This window comes from Mustelus asterias, chromosome 15, assembly GCF_964213995.1.
Source record: "Mustelus asterias chromosome 15, sMusAst1.hap1.1, whole genome shotgun sequence".
In the NCBI taxonomy this organism is placed as follows: domain Eukaryota; kingdom Metazoa; phylum Chordata; class Chondrichthyes; order Carcharhiniformes; family Triakidae; genus Mustelus; species Mustelus asterias.
The window spans coordinates 16140690-16168540 of NC_135815.1; the positions used below are offsets into that span (position 1 = coordinate 16140690).

General features: G+C 46.5%; 1 protein-coding gene across 3 annotated transcripts in view; it reads right to left on the reverse strand.

Annotated features, from left to right (window-relative positions):
- rasgrp3 (RAS guanyl releasing protein 3 (calcium and DAG-regulated)) overlaps nucleotides 1-27140 on the reverse strand; it is a 118039-nt gene extending 90899 nt beyond the window's left edge. The window contains exon 1 of one of the 3 annotated variants that reach the window (XM_078229552.1): nucleotides 26970-27137. The gene's annotated coding sequence lies outside the window, so the exon portion shown is untranslated. Of the gene's footprint in view, nucleotides 1-4541; nucleotides 4634-26969 lie in introns of those variants that run through there. The other 2 variants (XM_078229555.1, XM_078229558.1) reach the window with 2 other exon arrangements.
- Nucleotides 27141-27851: the final 711 nt, after the last annotated feature.

Consider the following 27851-nt stretch of genomic DNA (forward strand, 5'->3'; position numbering starts at 1 on the left):
AAGGCTGTGGAGTCCAGGTCATTGAGTGTCCTTAAGACAGAGATAGATAACTTCTTGATTGATAAAAGAATCAGGGCTTATGGAGAAAAGGCAGGAGAATGGGGATGAGAAATGGGAATGGGGCGGCATGGTAGCACAGTGGTTAGCACTGCTGCTTCACAGCTCCAGGGACCTGGGTTCCATTCCCGGCTTGGGTCACTGTCTGTGTGGAGTTTGCACATTCTCCTCGTGTCTGCGTGGGTTTCCTCTGGGTGCTCCGGTTTCCTCCCACAGTCCAAAGATGTGCGGGTTAGGTTGATTGGCCATGCTAAAATTGCCCCTTAGTGTCCTGGGATGCGTAGATTAGAGGGATTAGTGGGTAAAATATGTAGGGGTATGGGGGTAGGGCCTGGGTGGGATTGTGGTCGGTGCAGACTCGATGGGCCGAATGGCCTCCTTCTGCACTGTAGGGTTTCTATGATTCTGTCACCACCTTTGTCTCCTGCCGCTAAGCCAATTATGAATCCACCTTGTTAGATCACCCTGTATCCCATGTGCATTAGTCTCCTTAATAAGTCTCCCATGTGGAACTTTGTCAAAGGCTTTGCTGAAATCCATGTAAACTACATCAACCGCAATACCCTCATCCACACACACTTGGTTACACGCTCAAAAATATTCAATCAAATTTGTTAGGCATGACCTCCCTCTGACAAAACCATGCTGACCATCCCTGATCAAATCTTGTCTCTCCAAATGGAGATAGACATGAGACTCACTGTTCTGTAGTTTTCTGGCTTGTCTCTCCAACCTTTCTTAAATAGTGGGACCACATTAGCTGTTCTCCAGTCCTCTGGCACCTCCCCGGTGGCCAGAGAGGAATTTAAAAATTTGGGTCAGTATGAGGGGGTGCTGCACAATCGGAGGTGTTGTAATTCAATGAGATATTAAACCATCATCCCATCAATTCTCAAATCCTATTTTGAAAAAAAAAGGTTAGTTATTCCCCCCTATACCCCATGGTCTGATCAATATTAACCCTTCAAAATCAACTTCACAAAAATCAGATATTTTGGCCATTCTCACATTGCTGTCTGTAGGAACTGGCAGTGTTGCTGCATTTACCACAATACAACAGTGACAATACTTCCAAAATATCTTAATAACCGTAAGACAATTTGGGACACATTATGGATGTGTGGCACAGTGGTTAACATTGCTGCTTCACAGTGCCAGGGAACCAGGTAATAGGAACACGGGAGCTTAGTAGCAGGAGCAGGCCATTCAGCCCTTCAATACTGTTTCGCCATTTAATGACCAACCTGGTTGTGTCTCAACTCCACTTTGCTGACTGACCTCCCGGGACCCTTGACCATCAAAAAAAATAAGCACAGCAGCCAATATGCACACAACAAACTCCCACAAACAGCAACGGAATAATGACCAGATAGTCTGTTTTTTGTGAGGTTAATTGAAGGATAAATATTGACCAGGACACTGGGGATAATTCCTCCACTCTTCCTCAAAATTGTGCATTGGATCTTTTGTACCCAACAGGGCAGGATGATGGGGCTTCGGCTCAATGTCACCCGAAAGACAGCACCTCCAGCAATACAGCACTGCTCTAGTACTGCATCGGATTGTCGGTTCTGATTTTAGTACTCGAGTGCTGAATTGGGATATGAACTTAGAACCTTGTTGCAGTGAGGTGGGAGGCGATGGCCCAGTGGTATTGTCACTAGACTATTAATCCAGAAGCTAAGCCAATGTTCTGGGGGCCCAGGTTCGAATCCCGCCAGAGCAGATGGTGGAATTTGAATTCAATTTTTAAAAATTCCTTATGAATAAAAAAAACCCTTGCTGTCCATTTAGGAGGCCATGATCACCTTTACCACCAATGCCACAGAGAGCAGTCATTACCCTCCTTCTCGTCTGAAGGTACAGGTATGTGCAGTGGGGCAGTCACATGGATCCTAATTGACCCCAGTCAGTGTACAATATGCCATCTGTGATTTTACACGAGGTCTCTCGGGCCTTTGAGAAAGAGGCTGTTCTTCATACATAAACCCACATTTTATTTTTCCAGCAAGGAGGACAGGCATTGATACGTCTCATGATCACAGGATGTTCCAGAGCATCCTACAGCCAAAGAACTGGGTTTTTGAAAGTCACGATTGTCATGTAGGAAATAGAACAGTCTCAGCAAAATCCCCGAAAAAGCAGTTATATAATGGGCCAGATGATCTGTTGGTTAAAGGATAAATATTGGTCAGGTCGCCAGGGAGAATGTCTCTCCTCTTCAAATACATCAGCATCTAGCGGGGAGACCATTCAGGGCCTTGGTTTAATGTCTCATCTGAAAGGTGACACTGAAGAGACTCTTCTTATACATTCTTCCACCTTGCTTCATTTTCAGCCTCTTTCAATAGATCAGCGAATCATAGAATCCATACAGTGCAGAAGGAGGCCAATGCGGCCTATTACATCTGCACCAACTCTCTGACAGTGCATCCTTCCCAGCCCCTATCCCCGTAACGCCGCTTACTTACCCCGTTAATCCCCCTGACCAACACATCTTTGGGCACTAAGGGGCAATTTACCGTGGCCAATCCACCTAACCAGCACGTCTTTCGGACTGTGGAAGGAAACCGGAGCACCTGGAGGAAACCCACGCAGACACGGGGAGAACGTGCAGAGACTGCACAGATACCGACCCAAGCCAGGAATCAAACTCAGGTCTCTGGCGCTGTGAGGCAGCAGTGCTAACCCACTGTGCCACCGTGAAAGATACGTTCAACTTTACTTTTGGTCTCCGTTCCTAAACCATCTCCCAAACTGTTTCCCCCTTCTTTTGAAGGGCCCTGACATGTTATGCCATGTTTTAATGCACTGAATTAATATAAATTCATGCTCTGGATTAAGACAGTCTACTTTACCTCATTGCCCAGCTTGTTTGCACACAAAGCCATTTTTTATATTTTGTTTTAAATGTGATTCACTATCGTTGTCACATCATCTTGTTAGCGAATCAAGCCAAATGTCCTAGTGGCCAACGGATAGGTTTGCAACTAATTACCCAACATTGGTACATCTGATCCCAAATTCCAGGCTGATGGTACTTTAGTGCCGTACTGAAGGAGTGCTGCTCTGTCAGAGATGCTGGGTGAGGTTTTCCGGCCTCCCAGATATGTGTTTCCCGCCAGTGGGAGGTGGCGCATTGTTTGGTAGCGGCAGGATTCCTTGGTACCACCACTGTCAATGGGAATTCCCATTGACGTCACCCCATGACGGTGGGAAATCCACGGGCCGTAGCGAGCTGCCGGCAGGACCGGAGAATCCCGCCAGCACGAACGGCCGAAGAATTCCAGCCGCTGTCTTTTATTTGGAATATGGACACCATCCCTAATTGCCCTTGATCACCTTCAATAACCAGTCTACGTGGTGTAGATACACCGCCAGCGCTCTTTGGGTGGCTCGGTGAGTCACCTGATGAAGGGGCAGTGCTCCGAAACCTTGTGATTCCAAATAAGCCTGCTGGACTTTAACCTGGTGTTGTGAGACTTCTTACTGTGCCCATCCCAGTCCAATGCCGGCATCTCCACATCATTGTTAATGTAAGCCCTACTTGTGACACTCTTAAATAAACTTTAAACTTTCTGTAGCAGTCTGATACAACTGAGTGGTTTGTTGGGCCATTTCAGAGGGTCGTTAAGAGTCAACCACATTGTTGTGGGTCTGGAACACGTGTAAGCCAGATCAGGTAAGGGCAGCAGATTTCCCTCCCTTAGCAACATTAGTGAAGCAGATGAGTGTTTGCGGCAATTTGGTCACCGCTTATTAAAGAGAGTAGATTTTTATGAAAAATTTATTGATTGAATTCAAATACCCGCAGCTGCTGTATTGGAGTTTGAATTCATGCCTGCAGGACTAGTCTAGGACTCTGGATGACTGGTCCATTAACATTACTGTGCTGCCAGCTCCACCTTTAAACCAAGGTCCATCTACCCTTCGAGGTTAATGTCAAACACCCCAAATCGCAGAGAAGTGAATTTCCCCCAATGCCCTGGCCAATATTCGTCCCTCAACCAGATCACTAAAACAGATCATCTGCTCATTACACAGGAACGCAAGCAGGCCATTTGGCCCAACCAGCCTATACTGGAGTTTGCGGTGCTCGGAAGCCTCCTTGCACATTACACCCTCTCACTTTTGTCAACATTTCTTCCTTCCCCGCAGACAAACCCTTAAATAAATGCGACCTATTGGCCTCGTTGCTGTGGTATTGCGTCATTGCCGTTTGAGAGAGCTTACCATGTGCAAACCTGCTGCTGCGCTTCCAATATTAAATTACTGGCTACCCTTCAAAAAGAAGCGAAGTGCCCCCTCAGTGTCCTGGTGACAGGCGCCATAAAAAATGCAAGCTGTTTTTGTCTTCATGATCATGTTCGACAGTTACTTTTCCCGATGCCCGGTGAATATTCTTCCCTTTGTACTATTACTCATCACTCCTGTTTATAAAGTCAGAGTTTGTTTGTGTCTGGCAGATATTAATTCTTACTTACCCTCAGTAAGAGGAAGTGCAGCACTAATCTAGTTAGCTTCGCTGAAGAATTCGCTGCACACATCACCAGTCTTCACCCGGCTGCTTAGGCACAGCAACAATCAAACAACAGCTGTTTCCGAAAACTCTGCATGGTCTTAAAGAGACAATGCCCATCTGTGCGGGTTTGCTCAGGATCTCATTCAGGGTTGCAATTGTGAGAAATACCTGCCCCTTTAAAGTGCTCTGATGTTTCAGTTAGGCAGTGAAGAACAGCGACGGTGTGTCAGAATCGAGAACATTAATGGTTTATTCAGGTTGCACTGGCAACAGAGACGCGCTGTCTCCAAGCGAAGGATCATTTTCACGCAGCTGGCATTCCTGCTATCCCACTTTTCTCTGCCATTTGTAAGAACAGCACATCCAGCAGACAAGCGGGCAAAATATTCACCCCATCAGTCAGGGTAAGAAGAGGGCAGTGTGCAGGCAAGGCACGGTGGCACAGTGGTTAGCACTGCTGCCTCACAGCGCCAGGGACGCGGGTTTGATTCCCATCTCGGGTCACTGTCTGCATGGAGTTTGCACATTCTCCTCATGTCTGCGTGGGTTTCCTCCGGGTGCTCCGGTTTCCTCCCACAGTCTGAAAGACGTGCTGGTTAGGTGCATTGGCCATGTTAAAATCTCCCTCAGTGTACCCGAACAGGCGCCGGAGTGTGGCGACAAGAGGGATTTTCTCAGTAACTTCAATGCAGTGTTAATGTAAGCCTTCTTGTGACACTAATAAATAAACTTTAAAGTCAAGGTGGCACAGTGGTTAGCACTGCTGCCTCACAGCGCCAGGGATCCGGGTTCAATTCCCGACTTGGGTCACTGTCTGTGCGCAGTCTGCAAGTTCTCCGTGTGTCTGCGTGGGTTTCCTCCCACAGTCCAAAGACATGCTGGTTAGGTGGATTGGCCATGCTAAATTGCCCTTTAGGTGAACAAATATGTGTAGGTTCGGGGGATTAGCCACGATAAAAAGGGATGTGAAAACAGGGATGAAAATTTTAAAACTAAGACGTCGCTTGCCTGGGAGCCAGTGTAGACCAGCGTGCAGAGGAGTGATAGCTGAGTGATAGCTGAACAGAACCTTTTTCGGACTGGAGGCAGGTTGCTAGCAGAGTGCCACAGGGATCGGTGCTTGGTCCTCTGCTCTTTGTGATTTTTATTAATGACTTAGAGGAGGGGGCTGAAGGGTGGATCAGTAAATTTGCTCCTCCAAGATTGGTGGAGTAGTGGATGAGGTGGAGGGCTGTTGTAGGCTGCAAAGAGACATAGATAGGATGCAAAGCTGGGCTGAAAAATGGCAAATGGAGTTTAACCCTGATAAATGTGAGGTGATTCATTTTGGTAGGACTAATTTAAATGTGGATTACAGGGTCAAAGGTAGGGTTCTGAAGTCTGTGGAGGAACAGAGAGATCTTGGGGTCCATATCCAAAGATCTCTAAAGGTTGCCAGTCAAGTGGATAGAGCTGTGAAGAAGGCCTGTAGTGTGTTAGCTTTTATTAACAGGGGTTTGGAGTTTAAGAGCTGTGGGGTTATGCTGCAACTGTACAAGACCTTGGTGAGACCACATTTGGAATATTGTGTGCAGATCTGGTCACCTCACTATAAGAAGGATGTGGAAGCGCTGGAAAGAGTGCAGAGGAGATTTACCAGGATGCTGCCTGGTTTGGAGGGTAGGTCTTATGAGGAAAGGTTGAGGGAGCTAGGGCTGTTCTCTCTGGAGCGGAGGAGGCTGAGGGGAGACGAAATAGAGGTTTATAAAATGATGAAGGGGATAGATAGAGTGAACGTTCAAAGACTATTTCCTCGGGTGGATGGAGCTATTACAAGGGGGCATAACTATAGGGTTTGTGGTGGGAGATACAGGAAGGATATCAGAGGTAGGTTCTTTACGCAGAGAGTGGTTGGGGTGTGGAATGGACTGCCTGCAGTGATAGTGGAGTCAGACACTTTAGGAACATTTAAGCGGTTATTGGATAGGCACATGGAACACACCAGGATGATAGGGAGTGGGAAAGCTTGATCTTGGTTTCAGATAAAGCTCGGCACAACATCGTGGGCCGAAGGGCCTGTTCTGTGCTGTACTGTTCTATAACCTAGGGTGAGAGGAAGGACAGGGACAGTGGAGCTTTGGATGAGCCCAAGTTTACGGATAGTAGAATGAGGGAGCCTAACCCGGGGTGCATTGGAATCGTCAAGTCTAAAAGGTAATGAAGATAAGGATGAGGATCTCCTCATCCAGCAGGCAAAAAAAGACTCCAATAAAAAAAGAAAGAAAGGCTTCATAGAATCCCTATAGTACAGTAGGAGGTCATTCAGCCTATCATAGAAATCATATCATAGAAGCCCTACAGTACAGAAAGAGGCCATTTGGCCCATCGAGTCTGCACCGACCACAATCCCTCCCAGGCCCTACCCCCATATCCCTACTCCAGAGCCACAGCAATGTGGTTGACTCTCAACAGCCCTCTGAAATGGCCAAGCAAGCCACTCAGTTTCAGGGCAATTAGAGAGGGGCAGTAAATGCTGGCCCAGCCAGTGACGCCCATCTCCCAAGAACAAATATAAAAAAGAATCCCTACAGTGCAGAAGGAGGCCATTTGGCCCATTGAGTCTGCACCAACTCTGACAGAATGCCTTACCCAGGCCCTCTCCCTGGGGACAGGGCCTGGATAAGACACTGTCAGAGAGTTGGTGCAGATGCCACACGTTTACCATGGTTAATTCATCTAACCTACACATCTTGGGTCACTAAGGGGCAATTTATCATGGCCAATCCACCTAACTGGCCCATCTTTGGCTACTAAGGGAGAATTTAGCATGGCCGATCCACCTCACCTGCACATCTTTGGACTGTGGGAGGAAACCGGGAGAACCCGAAGGAAACCCACGCAGACACGGGGAGAACGGCCGCCATTGGGAAGCCACCATGAGTAGCTCATTGTGGCTGTGCTTTGTGGTCCACGCAGCTGCTGTGAGGGACTGACACGGGAACGTTACGGCCGTTCACATCCCCAATCGGCAGGATTTTCCCATCCCGATGTAACGAACGGAGATTTGACTGGACACCAAATTCTCCAACCTCGCCGCAGCTGGAGCGCGGCGTGAACGGCTGGTAAGATCGCGCACAGAATCCTTTGGATTCATATGAAGATGAGCGCTCAGCAACGTCCCATGATGATGTGAACATTAGAACTCCCAACACGCCAGGGTCCTGTGACTATTAAACAGAATAGCGCAGAAAATGACTTACACCTGAGGAACAATGGACAGGAGAAAGTTGGAATTGGGAACTGGGAATGACTGAAGCATTGCTCGCAGTGTTTGCTCCGCTCCTTGCTACATTTTGCCCAATCAACTTATGCAAAAGTCCAAAAACTAGCAGAAGATAAGAAAGCTAAATTTAGAACAGGAGTTCCGAACAGTAAAATGTGTATCACTGGACGGAAATGGAAAATGTATTCATTAACTTGCCGACTTCCCACCTTCTGTCCAGAGCATCACAATTTCTGGCCCCAGGGTGTTCATGAAACTCACTCTCTCACACACACAAACACACAAAAGCTTTGGTGTGAACTATCGACCTCAAGCTGCACTGAGCTTTACCTTTAATGAGGCAAAATGCCCCAAGGCACTTCACAGGAATGTTACTCTGTGGAAGTACATGCATAATAACTCATAGAATCCTGCAGTGCAGAAGGAGGCCATTCGGCCCATCGAACTTGCAGTAACAAAAATCCCACCCAGGTCCTACCCCTGTAACTCCATGTATTTACCCTGCTAATCTCCCTGACAGGTAAGGACGACAGATTTCTTTCCCTAAGTGAAGCAGATGGGTGACAATGGTTTCATTGTCATCATTAGACCTTTAGGCCGGAATCTTACTGCCCCGCCCAGCACAGGAATCGGAGCGGGCAACGGGAAGGTCCGTTGACCTTGGGCGGAATTTTACAGTTCGGGACGAATGAGGCTATAAAATCCCGTTCCCCCCCCCCCCCCGATTCCAGATTGTTACTGAATTCAAATTTCACCATCTGCCGTGACGGGATTCGAACTCGGGTGTCTGGATCACTAGCCCAATGATAATACCCAGGTGTCTGGATGACTCGCCCAGTGACAATATCCGGGTGTCTGGATCACTAGCCCAGTGACAATATCACTCTGCCACTGCCTCCCTTGTGTAAGCTGCCTGCGCACACATCCCAAGTTGCAACAGTGACTATGCTTCACGAGTACTTCATTGACTGTAAAGTGATTGAGATATCCAGTGATTGTGAAAGGCGCTATATAAATGTAAGTTTCTTTTTATTTAGTGACACTGACAGACCAGAAAGCTCCAACTCCATCACATCACATGCAAAGTTGTGGAAGCCCCACCCCATTTATTTATGACTCAACATTTTGCCTGGTAAAGATCCAGTGATGCTATCTCCAAACACCAAAAATCCTGGAATTGCCTCCCTCACAGCATTGTGGGCTGCAGCGGTTCAAGGTGGCAGCTCACCACCACCTTCTCAAGGGCAATTAGGGATGGGCAATAAATGCTGGCCTAGCCAGCAATGCCCACATCCCATTGGAGCGCCACAGTGGTTAGTACTGTTGCCTCATAGTACCAGGGACCAATTCCCGGCTTGGGTCACTGTGTGGAGCCTGCACGTTCTCCTCATGTCCGTGTGGGTTTCCTCCAGGTGGTCCGGTTTCCTCCCACAATCCAAAGATGTGCAGGTTCGGTGACTTAGCAGGGTAAATATGTGGAGCTACAGGGAGGGTCGGTGGAGACTCGATGGGCCGAATGGCCTCCTTCTGCTCTGTAGGGATTCTATGAATAAATAAAACAGAAATTGGACACTATCAGTGTGAAGTCATTGTAACTTCTGGGCCTCATTTTTAATATGATAGATGATTTGCCCACTCTGTCCCATCAGGAAACAGGCAGCCCACTCATTCCTGAAGATTCCGTTAAAATAGGAACTGTTTTTATTCAGATGTAAACATTAGTGACATCATCAGCATCTCGAGATGATGTTGGCGAGTCAGCGGCTGGAATACAAGGGAGTGACTTGCTGGGTCATTTCAGAGTCAGGTTAACCACAATGGTGTGTGCCCAGAATCACCTACAGGACAGACAATTTCCTTCCATAAAGGGCATTAATGAACCAGATGGAGTTGTTAACACGAATCCAGCAATGTCGTGGCCACAATGACCCAATCGAGCTTTTTATGCCAGATATATTTCAACTAATTGAACTTGCTGCCCTGGTGGAATTTGAATCCATTCTCCCACAGCATTAGCCTAAACACCTGCATTACCACATCACCTTCGCCACTCCAAAATGTCCTGGTCAATGTACCCTGGGCCTGATGAAATGTATCCTACCCTGGGCCTGATGAAATGTATCCTAGGATTCTTTGGGAGGCGAGGGATGAGATTGCAGAGCCTTTGGCTTTGATCTTTGGGTCCTCGCTGTCCACGGGGATGGTGCCAGAGGACTGGAGAGTGGCAAATGTTGTTCCTCTGTTTAAGAAAGGGAATAGAAATGACCCTGGTAATTATAGACCGGTTAGTCTGACTTCGGTGGTTGGTAAATTGATGGAAAAGGTCCTTAGGGATGGGATTTACGACCATTTAGAAAGATGCGGATTAATCCGGGATAGTCAGCACGGATTTGTGAAGGGCAAATCGTGCCTCACAAATTTGATAGAATTTTTTGAGGAGGTAACTAGGTGTGTTGACGAAGGTAGGGCGGTTGATGTCATATACATGGATTTTAGTAAGGCCTTTGATAAGGTCCCCCATGGTCGGCTTATGATGAAAGTAAGGAGGTGTGGGATAGAGGGAAAGTTGGCCGATTGGATAGGTAACTGGCTATCTGATCGAAGACAGAGGGTGGTGGTGGATGGAAAATTTTCGGACTGGAGGCAGGTTGCTAGCGGAGTGCCGCAGGGATCGGTGCTTGGTCCTCTGCTCTTTGTGATTTTTATTAATGACTTAGAGGAGGGGGCTGAAGGGTGGATCAGTAAATTTGCTGATGACACCAAGATTGGTGGAGTAGTGGATGAGGTGGAGGGCTGTTGTAGGCTGCAAAGAGACATAGATAGGATGCAAAGCTGGGCTGAAAAATGGCAAATGGAGTTTAACCCTGATAAATGTGAGGTGATTCATTTTGGTAGGACAAATTTAAATGTGGATTACAGGGTCAAAGGTAGGGTTCTGAAGACTGTGGAGGAACAGAGAGATCTTGGGGTCCATATCCACAGATCTCTAAAGGTTGCCACTCAAGTGGATAGAGCTGTGAAGAAGGCATATAGTGTGTTAGCTTTTATTAACAGGGGGTTGGAGTTTAAGAGCCGTGGGGTTATGCTGCAACTGTACAGGACCTTGGTGAGACCGCATTTGGAATATTGCGTGCAGTTCTGGTCACCTCACTATAAGAAGGATGTGGAAGCGCTGGAAAGAGTGCAGAGGAGATTTACCAGGATGCTGCCTGGTTTGGAGTGTCGGTCTTATGAGGAAAGGTTGAGGGAGCTGGGGCTGTTCTCTCTGGAGCGGAGGAGATTGAGGGGAGACTTAATAGAGGTTTATAAAATGATGAAGGGGATAGATCGAGTGAACGTTCAAAGACTATTTCCTCGGGTGGATGGAGCTATTACAAGGGGGCATAACTATAGGGTTCATGGTGGGAGATATAGGAAGGATATCAGAGGTAGGTTCTTCACGCAGAGAGTGGTTGGGGTGTGGAATGGACTGCCTGCAGTGATAGTGGAGTCAGACACTTTAGGAACATTTAAGCGGTTATTGGATAGGCACATGGAGCACACCAGGATGGTAGGGAGTGGGATAGCTTGATCTTGGTTTCAGATGAAGGTCGGCACAACATCGTGGGCCGAAGGGCCTGTTCTGTGCTGTACTGTTCTATGTTCTATGTTCTACCCTCAATAATATTCATGCCACACAAGTACCAGGCAACGACCATCTCCAACAAGAGAGAATCCAACTATCTTCCCTTGACAGCCAAGGAGTTACCATCGATCAGAAACGGCACGGTAGCACAGTGGTTAGCACTGCTGCTTCACAGCTCCAGGGACCTGGGTTCCATTCCCGGCTTGGGTCACTATCTGTGTGGAGTTTGCACATTCTCCTCGTGTCTGTGTGGGTTTCCTCCGGGTGCTCCGGTTTCTTCCCACAGTCCAAAGATGTGCGGGTTAGGTTGATTGGCCGTGCTAAAATTGCCCCTTAGGTGTCCTGGGATGCGTAGATTAGAGGGATTAGCGGGTAAAATATGTAGGGATATGGGGGTAGGGCCTGGGTGGGATTGTGGGCGTTGCAGACTCGATGGGCCGAATGGCCTCTTTCTGTACTGTAGGGTTTCTATGATTCTATGAGAACTGGGATTAGCCTTATAGGTTCTGTGGCTACAAGAGCAGCTCAGAGGCTAGGCGTGCGTAACTCATCTCCTGACTCCCCAAAGCCTGCCCACCATCTATAAATCACAAGTCAGGAGTGTGATGAAATACCCTCCACTTGCCTGGATAGGTGCAGCTCCAATAACACACAAGAAACTTAACATCCAGGACAAAGGAGCCCACTTAATTGGCCCACCATCCACAAACATCCACTCCCTCTAATCACCGACGCTCAGTAGCACCTACACAATGCACTGCATCAACTCACCAAGCCTCTTAGACAGCATCTTCCAAACCCACAACCACTAACATTAAGGACAAGGACGGTAGATACATGGGACCACCACCAACACCTGCAAGTTCCCCTCCTAGCGACACACCATCCTGACTTGGAAATATATCGCCGTTCCTTCACTGTCGCTGGGTCAAAATCCTGGAATTGCCTCCTTAACAGCACTGTGGGCGTACCTACACCATAGGTTATGGAGTGCTTCAAGGCAGCAGCTCATCAACACTTTGGGGGCAATTAGAGAAGGGCAACAAATGCTGGCCTAGTTAGCGAAGCCCACATCCCATGTTGTAGATTGATGGCTGTTTGTATCCATCCAACAACATCATTCACAGTTATTCAGAGGTTATTTCACCATGTGAAGAATAGAACGGTAGAATGGTTACAGCACCAAAGGAGGCCATTCAGCCCAACAAGCTGGTGCTCTGGAAGAGCAATTTAGTTAGTCCCACTCTTCCACTGTAGGATCATAGAAGTGGTTCAGTTTGATCCAGAGATAAATGTAGCACACTATTGGTCTCCTTGGATTATTCCTCCGAAATTGTTCTGATGAAGAGGATTCTTGGAGCTATTGTGATAAACACTGGAGCAGACAATGGTAAAACTGCAGTAGTTTGAGTGTCGGGAATGACATCTCCTGTGCCGGTTCACCCAGCATTCCTTTGACCTCAAAACATGACAAAAGAGAGGACATGTGGCAGAATCAAGCATTCGTAATCACAGGATTCATTCATTATCATTGTTGTTTTTGCAACGGGTGTTATTTTTCAGTCAATGAGATAATATCCATTCCAAGCCATTTTTCGCAAACAGTTCCTTGTTTATCCCTTACCTCAGATAACACTAAACCTTCAAACCAAAAACAACCATTGCTCCTCCAGCCACGTCGTGTGGAGAACTCAACATCAAACAATGTTACCTTGGCAACCTCAACACCTCTAATGATTGGAGGATTGGAGACTGGAGAAAGGGCAATAAATCGTCTGTGTTCATAGCAGCTTTGACCACTCACTTCCCAGGTCTTTTGATATCTCATGGACTTCCCATGTTCTTGCTCCTCTCTGTGCCACTAACCCTATCACTCCATCCCCCGCACTCAAATGAGCTTTGGTCATGGCCAGCCACTTGCCTCCACTCTGCCTGAGATGAACCTTCCTCCCTAATTCCCCTTGTTCCTCGTTCTTCTATTCTACCTCTGTCCCACACATGTCTCAGGCCTCTGCTCTCTGACAGAACCTAAGCATGTCCCCTTGACATTCAACAGCATTACCATTGCTTCATCCACCACCATTGACCCCTGGATGATCACGGACCAGAAACTGAACTTCACCAGCCAGATAAATAATGTGGCTACAAGGGCAGGTCATAGAATCATGGGGTGGGATTTTTCAGCTGCACTTGCCCCCAAAGCCCCTCCCGATGTCAACAGACCTTTGCATGGTCTGCCCAACCCCCTCGTCCGCTATGATTCCAGTGGCCGGCAGGACGGGAAAATTCCACCCCATAGAATCCCTACAGTGCAAAAGGAGTCTGCACCAGCTTTCTGCCAGAGCATTTTACCCAATCCCACCCCCTCTACTCTATCCCAGTAACCCTGCTAATCTCCCTAACCTAATCATCTTGGGTCACTTAAGGGAAAATTTAGCATGGCCAATCCTGCTAACCTGTCCATCTTTGTCAGAGGCTGGGAACTCTGCGTTGAGCAACTCACCTCCTGACCCTCCAAAGCCTGTCCACCATCTAAAAGCACAATTCAGGAGTGTGATGGAATACCCTTCCTTTACCTGGATGAGAGCAGCTCCAACAACACAAGAAGCTTAACACCATCCAGGACAAAGCAGTGTGCTGCATTGACACCTTATCCATCACCTTAAACATTCACTTCCTCCACCACCAGCACACAGTGGCAGCAGTGTGCGCCACCTGCAAGATGCACTGCAGCAGCTCACCAATATTCCTTCAACAGCACCTTCCAAAACAGCCACCTCTCCCCTCCATAAGAACCAGGGCAGCAGACACATCAGAACCTGCAAGTTTCCCTCCAAGCCACACACCATCATGACGTGGAACTGTATCTCCATTCCTACGCTGTCCGAGTCAAAATCCAGGAACCCCCCTCCCTAACTGCACTGTGGGTGTACCTACACCACATGGACTGCAGTGGTTCAAGGTGGCGGCTCACCACTACTCTCTCAAGGGGCAGTTAGGGATGGGCAATAAATGCTTAGCAAGTGACACACACATCCCACAAAATGGTGAAAAACACAGCAAGCAATGGCCTGATAAAAGCCAGGAAAGTGTCAAGACTGCTGGTCCCAGCTATAACTCAAAATTATAAGGGGTTAATGTAGAATAAATGAGGTGAGTAAAGATTCACTGCTCCAATGATTAACCCGAATGGATAGTGCATTTCCCTTAATCTCTTTCCTCATTCTCTTAATGTTGGCACAGTGGTTAGCACTGTTGCCACACAGCGCCAGGGACCCGGGTTCGATTACCAGCTTGGGCCACTGTCTGTGCAGAGTCTGTACGTTCTCCCTGTGTGTTTCCTCCGGGTGCTCCCACAGCCTGAAAGATTTGCGGACTGGTGTATTGGCCGTGCTAAATTCTCCCTCAGGTGTACCCAAACAGGCGCCGGAGTGTGGCGACTAGGGGATTTTCACAGTAACTTCATTGCAGTGTTAATGTAAACCTACTTGTGACATTAATAAATAAGTTTTAATGAAAGGTTTCAACTTTAAACCAGATTGACAAGCAGCTGTTGGGGTGCAAGGGAATGGAAAACACTACTGTCCTTCAATGCACGCACATTAGTGTATTACTGCCATTTCCTTCTGGGTTACAAACCCAAGGAAATGTTCAAGACCAGAGTGAAGGATGCAGCAATATGCTGCAATGGAGTGTGATTTACCCAGTGCATCTCACAAGGTAAGTAGGTCATTTACAGTATTGTGAGGGACAATGCCTTTTCTGTTGGAATGACCCTACCTTAGCAAACGTTTTCTTTTTATTTCCTCTCTCTGGGTGATAGCAAAGAGTCAAATTTCCGCTCCAGTAATTATCCACAACCAACATTCCTGGGAATGGAGGTCAGAGGATACGCAGGTTGTAATCAAGGGTCACAGGATTGAGGGGAGTGGGATGCAAGTGGCTGTTAGGCCGCATTCTAACTACCTCGGTGTAACTGAACAAGATTTAGCTATTAGGCAATGACAATCCAGTAGGGTTGAGAGTTCTGCCTGGTGATTTGATTTGTCACTTTTTTTATTCATTTGTGGGAAATGGGCGTCGCTGGCTATGCCAGCACTTATTGCCATCCCTAGTTTCCCTCGAGAAGGTGGTAGTGAGCTGCCGCCTTGAATCACTGCAGTCCAATGTTCTGTGGGTTGACCCACAATGCCATTAGGGAGGGAATTCCAGGATTTTGACCCACGTATTGGGATACAGTGAAAGGTATTGTCTCTTGCGTGCTATACAGACAAAACATACCATTCATAGAGTACATAGGGGCGAAGGCAAGGAGAGGGTTCAGAATATAGTGTTACAGTCAGGGCTAGGGTGCAGAGAAAGATTAGCTTAATACGAGGTAGGACCATTCAAAAGTCTAATGGTAGCAGGGAAAAAGCTGTTCTTGAGTCAGCTGGTAAGTGATCTCTGAATTTTGTATCTTTTTCCCGATGGAAGAAGGTGGAAGAGAGAATGTCTGGGATGCGTGGGGTCCTTGATTATGCTGGCTACTTTTCCGAGGCAGCGGGAATTGTTGATAGAGTCAATGGATAGGAGGCTGGTTTGTGTGATGGGCTGGACTTCATTCAAGACCCTTTGTAGTTTCTTGTGGTCTTGGTCAATGGAAGATATTGCAAAATTCTGACATAATTCATCCAAACTGGTCCAACCATCTCTTCCATGTCAGCGCTGCCATGGCAGAGTAATAACAGAACCCTGGGGAAAGAACCAAGCCAGGAGGCTTTTCAATTTGCTCTTCTACATTCTAGTCCAGTGGCTCTCAAACTTTCTTGGTTGATGGAGTTCTTTTCAAATGAATTCACCTGACCCCCTCCTCATCTAAATTTTAGTACTAAATAACACTCATAATATACTGTGCTGGATGTAAATTTTGTAATGCCTCTGAGAAAACAGGAAGAATCAATATTTTGCTTTGATCCAACATTGTGCAGACGTGCATCAATTCATTGGGAACAAAGCAGTCTGTGCAAGTTTCCTCACTGATATCGTGGAGGAATTCTGTACAGGTAGTGATCCAGTTGGCATTGCCTCCCATTGGGAAATCAGCACATTCTGTGTTGTGTCACTTGAGGTGGTGCCAGGTAATTGAAACGTTCCCACTTGGAGAGGGGTCAATTTTCCACTGGGGGCAGGTTTCACCATCCCCCAAAGTAAACATCACCGACGAGCCTTCTCTGGATTGGCTGGCAAACCCGAAGGCCTTTAAATGGCCACCAGCCCTTTGATTGGCTTGAGGTGGGACACTCACCCTCTAATCAAGGAGGATATCCTGCTTCAGAGAGGTGCCAGCAAATTGGAGGACCAGCAGCTATGTTGCTCCAACAGTGCCCAGCAAGAGCAATGGCCACAAATACCAAAGGTGTGCAAAGCACCCCACTACTTTTCAACACAGATGTTAGTTTATTTGATTTGTTGTTGTCACACGTATTGCGATAGTGAAAAGGATTGTTTCTTGCACAGACAAAGCATACTGTTCATAGAGTACATAGGGGAGAAAGAAAAGAGAGGGTGCAAAATATAGTATTACAGTCACAGCTAGGGTGCAGAGAAAGATCAGCTTAATATATAGTAGGTCCATTCAAAGGTCTGATGGCAGCAGGGAAGAAGCTGTTTTTGAGTCGGTTTGTACGTGACCTCAGATTGTTGTGTCTTTTTCCCCAATGGAAGAAGGTGGAAGAGAGAATGTCCGGGGTGCGTGGGGTCCTTGATTATGCTGGCTGCTTTTCCAAGGCAGTGGGAAGTGTAGACAGAGTCAATGGATGGGAGGCTGGTCTATGTGATGGACTGGGCTTCGTTCATATCTTTTTGTAGTTTCTTGCAGTCTTGGGCAGATCAGGAGCCATTTGACTGAAGTCTCTGTGTGCCAGTGGGCACAAGCCCAAATGATGTCCAAGATCACAATGAAGGATGCAGTGATATTCTGTGTTACTGAGCGACAGTGTTCCCTCTCACAGGGCAATCAGAGTGTATCAGAGGATACAATTGGAGCTTCAGTTCCCCAATGTCTGATGTTGGCATGGGGTTAGGTTCTGGCCCTACCTACTGCAGGGAATTCCCTGCAGGAGCCTGACTCCCTACCAACAGAGGTCATCAGCTAGGGAGGATGCCGGGTAGAGGACTCGGTCAGCCCCATGGATCCCCCCCTCAGGATGAGAAGTGAATCCCTTGACAGGCTGGGAGTGGAGTCTGAGGCCCCAAGTGCAGGTTGAGGAAGGAGTGGAAGCCAGAGGCCTCAGAGAGGGAGAGCGTGAACTGGAGAGCGGAGCAGTAGTAAGGATCAGGACTGGTAATCGGAGACTAATGATTCCTAGCATCAAGGAGCCAAGACCATGAACAGTGCAAATCAAAGTCTCTGATGGTATCTGGAGATGCCGGCGTTGGACTGGGGTAAACACAGTAACAGTTTTAACAACACCAGGTTAAAGTCCAACAGGTTTATTTGGTAGCAAATACCATTAGCTTTCGGAGCACTGCTCCTTCGTCAGATGGAGTGGAAATTTGCTCTCAAACAGGGCACAGAGACACAAAATCAAGTTACAGAATACTGATTAGAATGCAAATCTCTACAGCCAACCAGTTCTTAAAGATACAGAGAATACCCCAGGACGTGGCAGCAGAGCAGGCAAATTGCTACTGGTGAACCACCTGGAAAGCACCATGGCACCCAATTTTACAGACACACCCAGCCCCACTCACCTGCAATCCAGCCCTATGGAGCTGTAAAATTCCAGTGTTGGTGTTTAATCACAAATATCCAGAATCAAACACCTAACACCTCGCCAACAGCATCGTAAATCTAATTAATATCCATCAAACAGTAGAATTCAATAAAAATTTGGCATTAAAAGTCTAATGATGACCATGAAACCATTGTTGTAAATACCTGTCTGGTCTGCCCTATATATGACTCTTAAATGCCCTCTGAGATGGCATTTCAGTTCAAGGGCAATAATTGCTGGCACAGCCAGCGACACCCACATCTGATGAATAAATCGAGGGAAATAAAGTCAAAAGCCGCAGTCAACTCCCAAATAAGTACGATAAAAAAATGTATTATAAAGAGGTGATGCATTTTGGTAGATTGAGCCAGGGCAGGGCTTACTCAGTTAATGGTAGGTTGTTGGGGAGAGTTACAGAACAAAGAGATCTAGGGGTACAGGTTCATAGCTCCTTGAAAGTGGAGTCACAGGTGGACAAAGTGGTGAAGAAGGCATTAGGCATGCTTGGTTTCATTGGTCAGAACATTGAATACAGGAGTTGGAACGTCTTGTTGAAATTATACAAGACATTGGTAAGGCCACACGTGGAATACTGTGTACAGTCCTGGTCACCCTATTATAGAAAGGATATTATTAAACGAGAAAGAGCGCAGAAAAGATTTACTAGGATGCTACCAGGACTTGCTGGTTTGATTTATAAGGAGAGGCTGGATAGATTGGGACTTTTTCTCTGGAGCATAGGAGGCTGAGAGGTGATCTTATAGAGGTCTATAAAATAATGTGGAGCATAGACAAGGTAGATAGTCAATAGCTTTTCCCAAAGGTAGGGGAGTCTAAAACTAGAGGGCATAGGTTTAAGGTGAGAGGAGAGAGATACAAAAGGGTCCAGAGGGACAATGTTTTCACATACAGGGTGGTGAGTGTCTGGAACAAGCTGCCAGAGGTAGTAGTAGAGGCAGGTACAATTTTGTCTTTTAAAGGGCGTTTAGACAGTTACATGGGTAAGATGGGTATAATGGGTATAGAGGGATATGGGTCAAATGGGATTAGTTTAGGGGTTTAAAAAAAAGGGCGGCATAGACAAGTTGGGCTGAAGGGCCTGTTTACATGCTGTAAACCTCTATAACTCTATCCAGTTTCTAAAATCAAAAACCAAATGAGCAACAGTGGTATAATTGTACAAAACAGCAGATACCAGCAGCCAGGACAAGATATCAAACACCCACCAACAGTAATAATTCATTGGCAAATACCCAACCTGCTCCTCACAACAGGTAGACCCAATAGGTAGATAAATCCCCGGGACCTGAAGAGTATCCCAGGACATTGTGGAGGAAATTGCGGGTCCCCTAACAGAGATATTTGAATCATCGATAGCTACAGGTGAGGTGCCTGAAGATTGGAGGGCGGTAAATGTGCCTTTGTTTAAGAAGGGCTGCAGGGAAAAGCGTGGGAACTACAGACCGGTGAGCCTAAAGTCAGTAGTGGGTAAGTTGTTAGAAGGTATTTTGAGAGACAGGATTTACAAGCATTTAGAGAGGCAAGGACTGATTAGGGACAGTCAGCATGGCTTTGTGAGTGGAAAATTGTGTCTCACGAATTTGATTGAGTTTTTTGAAGGGGTAACCAAGAAGGTAAGTGAGGGCATTGCAGTTGATGTTGTCTACATGGACTTTCGCAAGGCCTTTGACAAGGTACCGCATGGTAGGTTGTTACACAAGGTTAAATCTCACGGGATCCAGGGTGAGGTAGCCAATTGGATACAAAATTAGCTCGACGACAGAAGAAAGAGGATGGTTGTAGAGGGTTGTTTTTCAAACTGGAGGCCTGTGACCAGCGATGTGCCTCAGGGATCAGTGCTGGGCCCACTGTTATTTGTCATTTATATTAATGATTTGGATGAGAATTTAGGAGGCACGGTTAGTAATTTTGCAGATGACACCAAGATTGGTGGCATAGTGGACAGTGAGGTTATCTAGGATTGCAATGGGATCTTGATCAATTGGGCCAGTGACAGATGGAGTTTCGTTTAGATAAAAGCAAGGTAATGCATTTTGATAGATCGAACTAGGGCAGGACTTACTCAGTTAATGGTAGGGCATTGGAAAGAGTTACAGAACAAAGAGATCTAGGGGTACAGGTTCATAGCTCCTTGAAAGTGGAGTTACAGGTGGACAGATGGTGAAGGCGGCATTCGGCATGCTTGGTTTCATTCGTCAGAACATTGAATACAGGAGTTGGAGCATCTTGAAGTTGGAATACTGTGTATAATTCTGGTCACCTTATTATAGAAAGTTTATTAAACTAGAAAGAGTGCAGAAAGGATTTACTAGGGTACTAGGGTGGACCCGATGGTTTGAGTTATAAGGAGAGGCTGGATAGACTGGGACTTTTTTCCCTGGAGAGTAGAAAGCTTAGGGATGATCTTATTGAGGTCTAGAAAATAAGGGGCATAGATAAGGTAGAGAGTCAACATATTTTCCTGAAGGTAGGGGAGTCTAAAACTAGAGGGCATAAGTTTAAGGTAAGAGGGCGGCACGGTAGCACAGTGGTTAGCACTGCTGCTTAGCTCCAGGGTCCCGGGTTCGATTCCTGGCTCGGGTCACTGTCTGTGTGGAGTTTGCACATTCTCCTCGTGTCTGCGTGGGTTTCCTCCGGGTGCTCCGGTTTCCTCCCACAGTCCAAAGATGTGCGGGTTAGGTTGATTGGCCAGGTTAAAAAAAAAAAATTGCCCCTTAGAGTCCTGGGATGCGTGGATTAGCGGGTAAATATGTGGGGGTAGGGCCTGGGTGGGATTGTGGTCGGTGCAGACTCGATGGGCCGAATGGCCACCTTCTGCATTGTAGGGTTTCTATGAGGGGAGAGATTACAAAAGAGTCCAGAAGGGCAATTTTTTCACACAGGGTGGTGAGTGTCTGGAACGAGCTGCCAGAGGTAGTAGTAGAGGCAGGTACAATTTTGTCTTTTAAAAAGCATTTAGACAGTTAAATGGGTAAGATGGGTATAGAGGGATATGGGCCAAACAGGGGGCAATTAGAAATAGCTTGGTGCTAAAAACTGGGTGGCATGGACAAGTTGGGCCAAACGGGCTGTTTCCATGCTGTAAACCTCTATGACTGTAATAAGCAATGTTAAAATTGCCTGCGCACAGATAGATCCTGAGTTATAAAAAAGACTGTGGATATGGTCAGAAGATGACTTTTCAGAAGCTTTTTAAACAGAGAGGGGCAGGAGATAAGGATAATGTTGCAGAGAGTGGGGTTGACTGTTTGATCTCTATCATAAGAGAGATGATGGCATGATGACATGCATAAATGGCCAAAATTGTATTTGGAAAGTGGTGGAGAGGGTCTGGAGCTTGAGACATTGAAGAAATAGGGTAGAATAAGACCATGGAGTGGGTGAGTATTTTAAATTCAATCTGTTAATGTCGGGATTCAGTAAAACTCAGCAAGAATGGGGGTGTGTGGCCAATCCTTTCATTCTTGTCTAATTTGACATTTCTTTTCCCCAGCCTTCAATAGCCAGTGTAGAAATTTCAACAAGCGATAATTAGTATCAAAAGAAATACCCTATACAGAAGTGAGTCTTTTGGCGCAGTGGATGGCGTCCCTGCCTCTTAGCCAGAATCCCACCCAGGACTTGATGGCCAAGGAAGGGGAGTTCACAACACAGCCAAAACAGGTTGACTATCAAACTGCACATTCATACAACACACCAACGGCAGGCGGTAAGAGCAACAGAGATCCCTGATCAGCCATGATTGATGTGGAGTGCTGCCCCACAAACCATAAGTCACTGGAGACCTGTTCAGGAGAAACCCCACTACAGGGACAAATGAAAGGTTGCATTTTGCAACACCAGGGATGGGTAGAGAAACAACAACAAGTGACACAAAAGCTAATACTCGATACCCAGTATTAAACATCCCCAACACACACACAACCCCCAATACTCAATACCCAGTATTAAATATGAGTTCCGCTTCTCATGTTAGATGTCCAGGTTCAAAGCCAGGCACAATTCTATGTATAAAATGAAAGTTGGCATTTTTGCTGTTCACTGTGTGAAAAGTCAGCCAAGAAGCAGGCTATGAACATGTTGCTGGAAAGCCAATCACCCAGTACATCAGAAGCAATATTCGATCTCTGTGATTCATTTCCCATTGTGTTCTGAACACATCCTGTTTATATATGAAACGACAGATTCTATCTTCATGGGTGTCCTCCACCACCAGCTAGCTCAGAACTCAGCCAACATCTGGGAATCAGATTGATGATCTCATACTCCATAATCCAATCAGTGGACCCAAAATAACAGCTGTCTGATTGGGCTGTCTAAATTTAAGACATCCTTCATTACACAGTTAGACAGCTCCAATGGAAAGAAGCGTGTAGACTTCACTAGTGAGCCTTAGAACCATAGAAAATTACAGCTCAGAAACAGGCCTTTTGGCCCTTCTTGTCTGTGCCGAACCATTTTTTGCCTCGCCCACTGACCTGCACCTGGACCATATCCCTCCACATCCCTCTCATCCATGAACCTGTCCAAGTTTTTCTTAAATGTTAAAAGTGACCCCGCATTTACCACTTTATCCGGCAGCTCATTCCACACTCCCACCACTCTCTGCGTGAAGAAGTCCCCCCTAATATTCCCTTTAAAAACTTGTCTCCTTTCACCCTTAACCCATGCCCTCTGGGTTTTTTCTCCCCTAGCCTCAGTGGAAAAAGCCTGTTTGCATTCACTCTATCTATACCCATCAAAATCTTATACACCTCTATCAAATCTCCCCTCATTCTTCTACGCTCCAGGGGATAAAGTCCCAACCTATTCAATCTCTCTCTGTAACTCAGCTTCTCAAATTCCGGCAACATCCTTGTGAACCTTCTCTGCACTCTTTCAACCTTATTTACATCCTTCCTGTAACTAGGTGACCAAAACTGTACACAATACTCTAAATTCGGCCTCACCAATACCTTATATAACCTTACCATAACACTCCAACTTTTATACACGATACTCCGATTTATAAAGGCCAATGTGCCAAAGGCACTCTTTACGACCCTATCCACCTGTGACATCACTTTTAGGGAATTCTGTACTTGTATTCCCAGATCCCTCTGTTCAACTGCACTCTTCAGAGTCCTACCATTTACCCTGTACGTTCTACTTTGGTTAGTCCTTCCAAAGTGCAATATCTCACACTTGTCTGCGTTAAATTCCATTTGCCATTTTTCAGCCCATTTTTCTAGTTGGTCTAAATCCCTCTGCAAGCTTTGAAAACCTTCCTCACTGTCCACTACACCTCCTACCTTTGTATCATCAGCAAATTTGCTGATCCAATTTACCACATTATCATCCAGATCATTGATATAGATGGCAAACAACAATGAACCCAACACCGATCCCTGCGGCACACCACTAGTCACAGGCCTCCACTCAGAGAAGCAATCCTCCACAACCACTCTCTGGCTTCTTCCATTGAGCCAGTGTCTAATCCAATTTACTACCTCCCCATGTATACCCAGCGACTGAACCTTCCTAACTAACCTCCCATGAGGGACCTTGTCAAAGGCCTTGCTGAAATCCAGGTAGACAACATCCACCGCCTTCCCTTCATCCACTTTCCTGGTAACCTCCTCGAAAAACCCTAATAGATTGGTCAAACATGACCTACCACGCACAAAGCCATGTTGACTCTCCCTAATAAGTCCCTGTCTATCCAAATATTTGTAGATCCTGTCCCTTATCACACCTTCCAATAACTTGCCCACCACCAACGTCAAATGTACTGGCCTATAATTTCCCGGATTTCTTTTGGAACCTTTTTTAAACAACGGAACAACATGAGCCATCCTCCAATCATCCGGCACCTCCCCCGTGAATACTGACATTTTAAATATGTCTGCCAGGGCCCCTGCAAGTTCAACACTAGCTTCCCTCAAGGTCCGTGGGAATACCCTGTCCGGTCCTGGGGATTTATCCACTCTTTGCCTCAAAACAGCAAGCACCTCCTCCCCTTTAATCTGTATAGGTTCCATGACCTCCCTACTTGTTTGCCTTATTTCCATAGACTCCATGCCTGTTTCCTCAGTAAATACGGATGCAAAAAAACCATTTAGTATCTCCCCCATCTCTTTTGGTTCCATACACAGTCTACCACTCTGGTCTTCAAGAGGACCAATTTTATCCCTCACCATCCTTTTGCTCCTAACATACCTATAGAAGCTCTTTGGATTTTCCTTCACTCTGTCTGCCAAAGCAACCTCATGTCTTCTTTTAGCCCTCCTGATTTCCCTCTTAAGTAGCTTCTTGCACTTTTTATACTCCTTCTGATTAATAATTCTCCTAAATGTTGAGGGTATAAAGAACCTGAGGCATTCCTAACCACCTTTTTGTCGACTGTCCCTAATATTCTTTCCCCCTTCATTCTCAGCTCCTGTGCCAATCGGTTTGCACTGTTCATGGGTCTATTCCTCTTCATCCCATGAGTTTCAACTCCAGAGCTTTCCTGGTCTTGATGAGGCCATTGACCAAGATTTAGGAACATAGGAATCAGGAGCAGAAGTATGGTAATTCAGCCCTTCGAGCCTGCTCTGCCATTTAGATCATGGCTGATCTCTCCCTGGTCTCAAATCCACCTCACCACCTGTTCCCCCTGAGGTTATGTATGTGTAAATGAGTTAACAATAGTAATTACATACCGTTAATCAGCCAAAGCTTTTGGATGAATATTTAGAGTCCTAATCAAACGCTGCAGTTCGGACCCAAATGTTTTCAGAGTTCAGAGGTGCCAGTTAATCCCAGAAGAAGCAGGCAGCGATGTCCAGATGGTGGATCACAATGCCTTTTTGTGTAAGTACAACACTACGGTGGCCAATTATCTCCTTTCGATTGACTTTACTGTATTGGTTTCCTGGTTTAAGCATTAGTTTTCCCCCAGTAGCAGCTCAACAGGAGTAACCTCTCCCTATCAAACACATCTCTGCACCAGACTAACAGGCCCAGGTCCTTCCAGCACAGATTGAACAGAGATCAGGCACCTCCCCACATACTAAGCCATATGAATCATAGAAACATCTATCTTTGTCACTGTAGCCACAGACAAAAGGCCACCAGGACATTTCAGAAATGAGGAAATAGACAAAGTCACCATACTGGAGTTCAGAAGGACACGATACAATTTTACATGAACCATGAGCTGAAACTTCGTAAACAGAAGTGGCTGAATTGGCGTCATGTTGAGGCTGGTTCTCACCCCAGGGGGAAATTATCTCGGACTCACTCACAGGCTGAACATATCCTATCAAGTTGAAACCAGCAGAGGTTCCTGTTCGGATTCTGTAGAATTTGTAAATGATATGTTTGTGATTAATTAACACATGGATAGGTATGCTGCTGGAAAATGGAGGAACTTGAAAAAAAAGGGGTTTAGGCTTTGTCGAGAGTTAAAGACAAGAAGCAACTCACATTTATTGCTTTTTCCATTCTCAGGGTGTCCCACACTGTTTTAGAGCCTAACTCTAACCCTAATGAAATGTAGTCACTGTTGGATTGGAGGAAAGACAGCAGCCAGTTCCTGGGTTTCAACATGGACATGATCTGCAGTGCAAACTAACAGCTACGCTGTTTCCAATAAAAACATCTCAGGAGAATAACCCTGGTAGCTTTTCGCTACAGAGGCAGTGGAGATGTGTGTGTGTTTTAAAAGTCCTGTGTCAGAATCATAGAATCCTACAGTGCAGGCCATTCGGCCCATTGAGTCTGCACTGACCACAATCCCACCCAGGCCCTATCCCCATAACCCCATGCATTTACCCTAGCTAGTCCCCCTGACACGAAGGGCCAAGTTAGCACGGCCAATCCACCTAACCTGCACATCTTTGGACTGTGGGAGGAAACTGGAGCACCCGGAGGAAACCCACGCAGACATGGGGAGAATGTACAGACTCCACACAGACAGTGACCCAGGCCAGGAATCGAACCAGGGTCCCTGGCGCTGTGAGGCAGCAATGCTAACCACTGTGCCGAACAACATGGTCCACATCCAAATGGGCAAACTGTGCCTCTTTGGTTCTCCAATGTTACAGATACCATTCGGGAGAGGGAGAGGGAGAGGGAGGGGGAGAGGGAGAGGGAGAGGGAGAGGGAGGGGGAGGGGGAGAGGGAGAGGGAGGGGGAGGGGGAGAGGGTGCCCCCTCTCCTCCCCTCCCTCTCTGCACCAGTAAAGTTCCACCTGCTGACATGGGCCAGTAAACACGGCAGGCAATTCAAACCCCACTCTCCTCGCTGATTTCAAACCCTTCAAACACATCCCAGGGATGTAAAGATAACCATTGACCCAAACCACAAAACAAAATACAGCAGGCAGCTCCCAGTAACAGGTCCCTCCTCACCACCTGGAGGTTGAGTTTTTAAAAAATTAGCATTGAAGACAATTTCAAAAATCAATTCGATTTTACAATAGGATTGCTTTGCCCTTTTTTTTGGGGGGGGGGGGGGGAGGCAGAATGTGAGACCATTAGGTAGTGTGGGAGCAGATTGCCCCTGTATGCAGTAACAGATTTTTACCCCTTTTATCAGCACTCCTGCCTCCAATTGCCCCCTGGACCTCTACTCATCACGTTGAAGCTTTAATTGGACACCCTTTAAAAGCGAAAACAAAACACAAATTGAGGCCAGGTTGACTCCTTCTCCCGCAGAATAAAATTCCCATGCAGATAACACATCAAACCAGAGACTTACCCTCGCTGCTTTATTTATTTCAAATCCACTTGCTGCAATTTGCGTCCAGTCATCCGATTGCCCTGTGCAGACAGCGCACTGTACAAAGCCCAGCCTTGCTGTGACTTACCGGGGCCAGCCTCAGCAGTCAGCGGCGTGCTGCTGCCTCTGCCACATCTGTGCAGGGGAACCGCAGTGCCGGAGTGTTTCCAGCGGCTTGTGATGCGAGCTGCAGGCGGCTCCAGATTGTTTAGCCTAGTGGGCACTCATTTCCTCCTATTCTTTCCTAACTTAGTTTTTCCTGCCGGCATTGCAGCCTTTTTCCTCTCCTTAACTATAAATAGGACCGGCCTCACAACAAAAAAAATATTTCTCTCTCTCTCTTATTTTCCTTTGCTTGGATCTAATGGTAAATGCACAGGCAGGAAATGTATTAAACAAAAAGCAGAACTAAAGTTTGATCATTTTCAAGGAGTCAAAACTTCAGTTCAATCCTCAGTAAGTTAACCAGTTTTGGTTCATGCCCAGCATCACCATGTGGAATATATGAATGGAAAATTTGCCTGCACTGTGTTTCTTATTATAAATGCTTAGAGTACTTGTTAAAAGGCTGGGTCTAAATTTACCCGTCCCTGTGGTTTCTTACTATAGTCTCAGTGCAATTTTGCTTCATTGGTCATCTTAACCCTGCTATTACTCTGATGGGGAGTGTTAATCTGGGCTTAACTTGTGTTTTTAGTTTGAGAGGATGTCCAATTTAAGCTTCAGCGTGATGTAATGAGTAGAGATCCAAAGGCAATTGGAAGCCTCTAGAGATGTCACCCGAGGGGGCAACTGCTGTTAAGCAATGCCTTGATTTTGAAATTCTCACCCTTGCTTTCAAATCTCTCCAGGGCCTCGTCC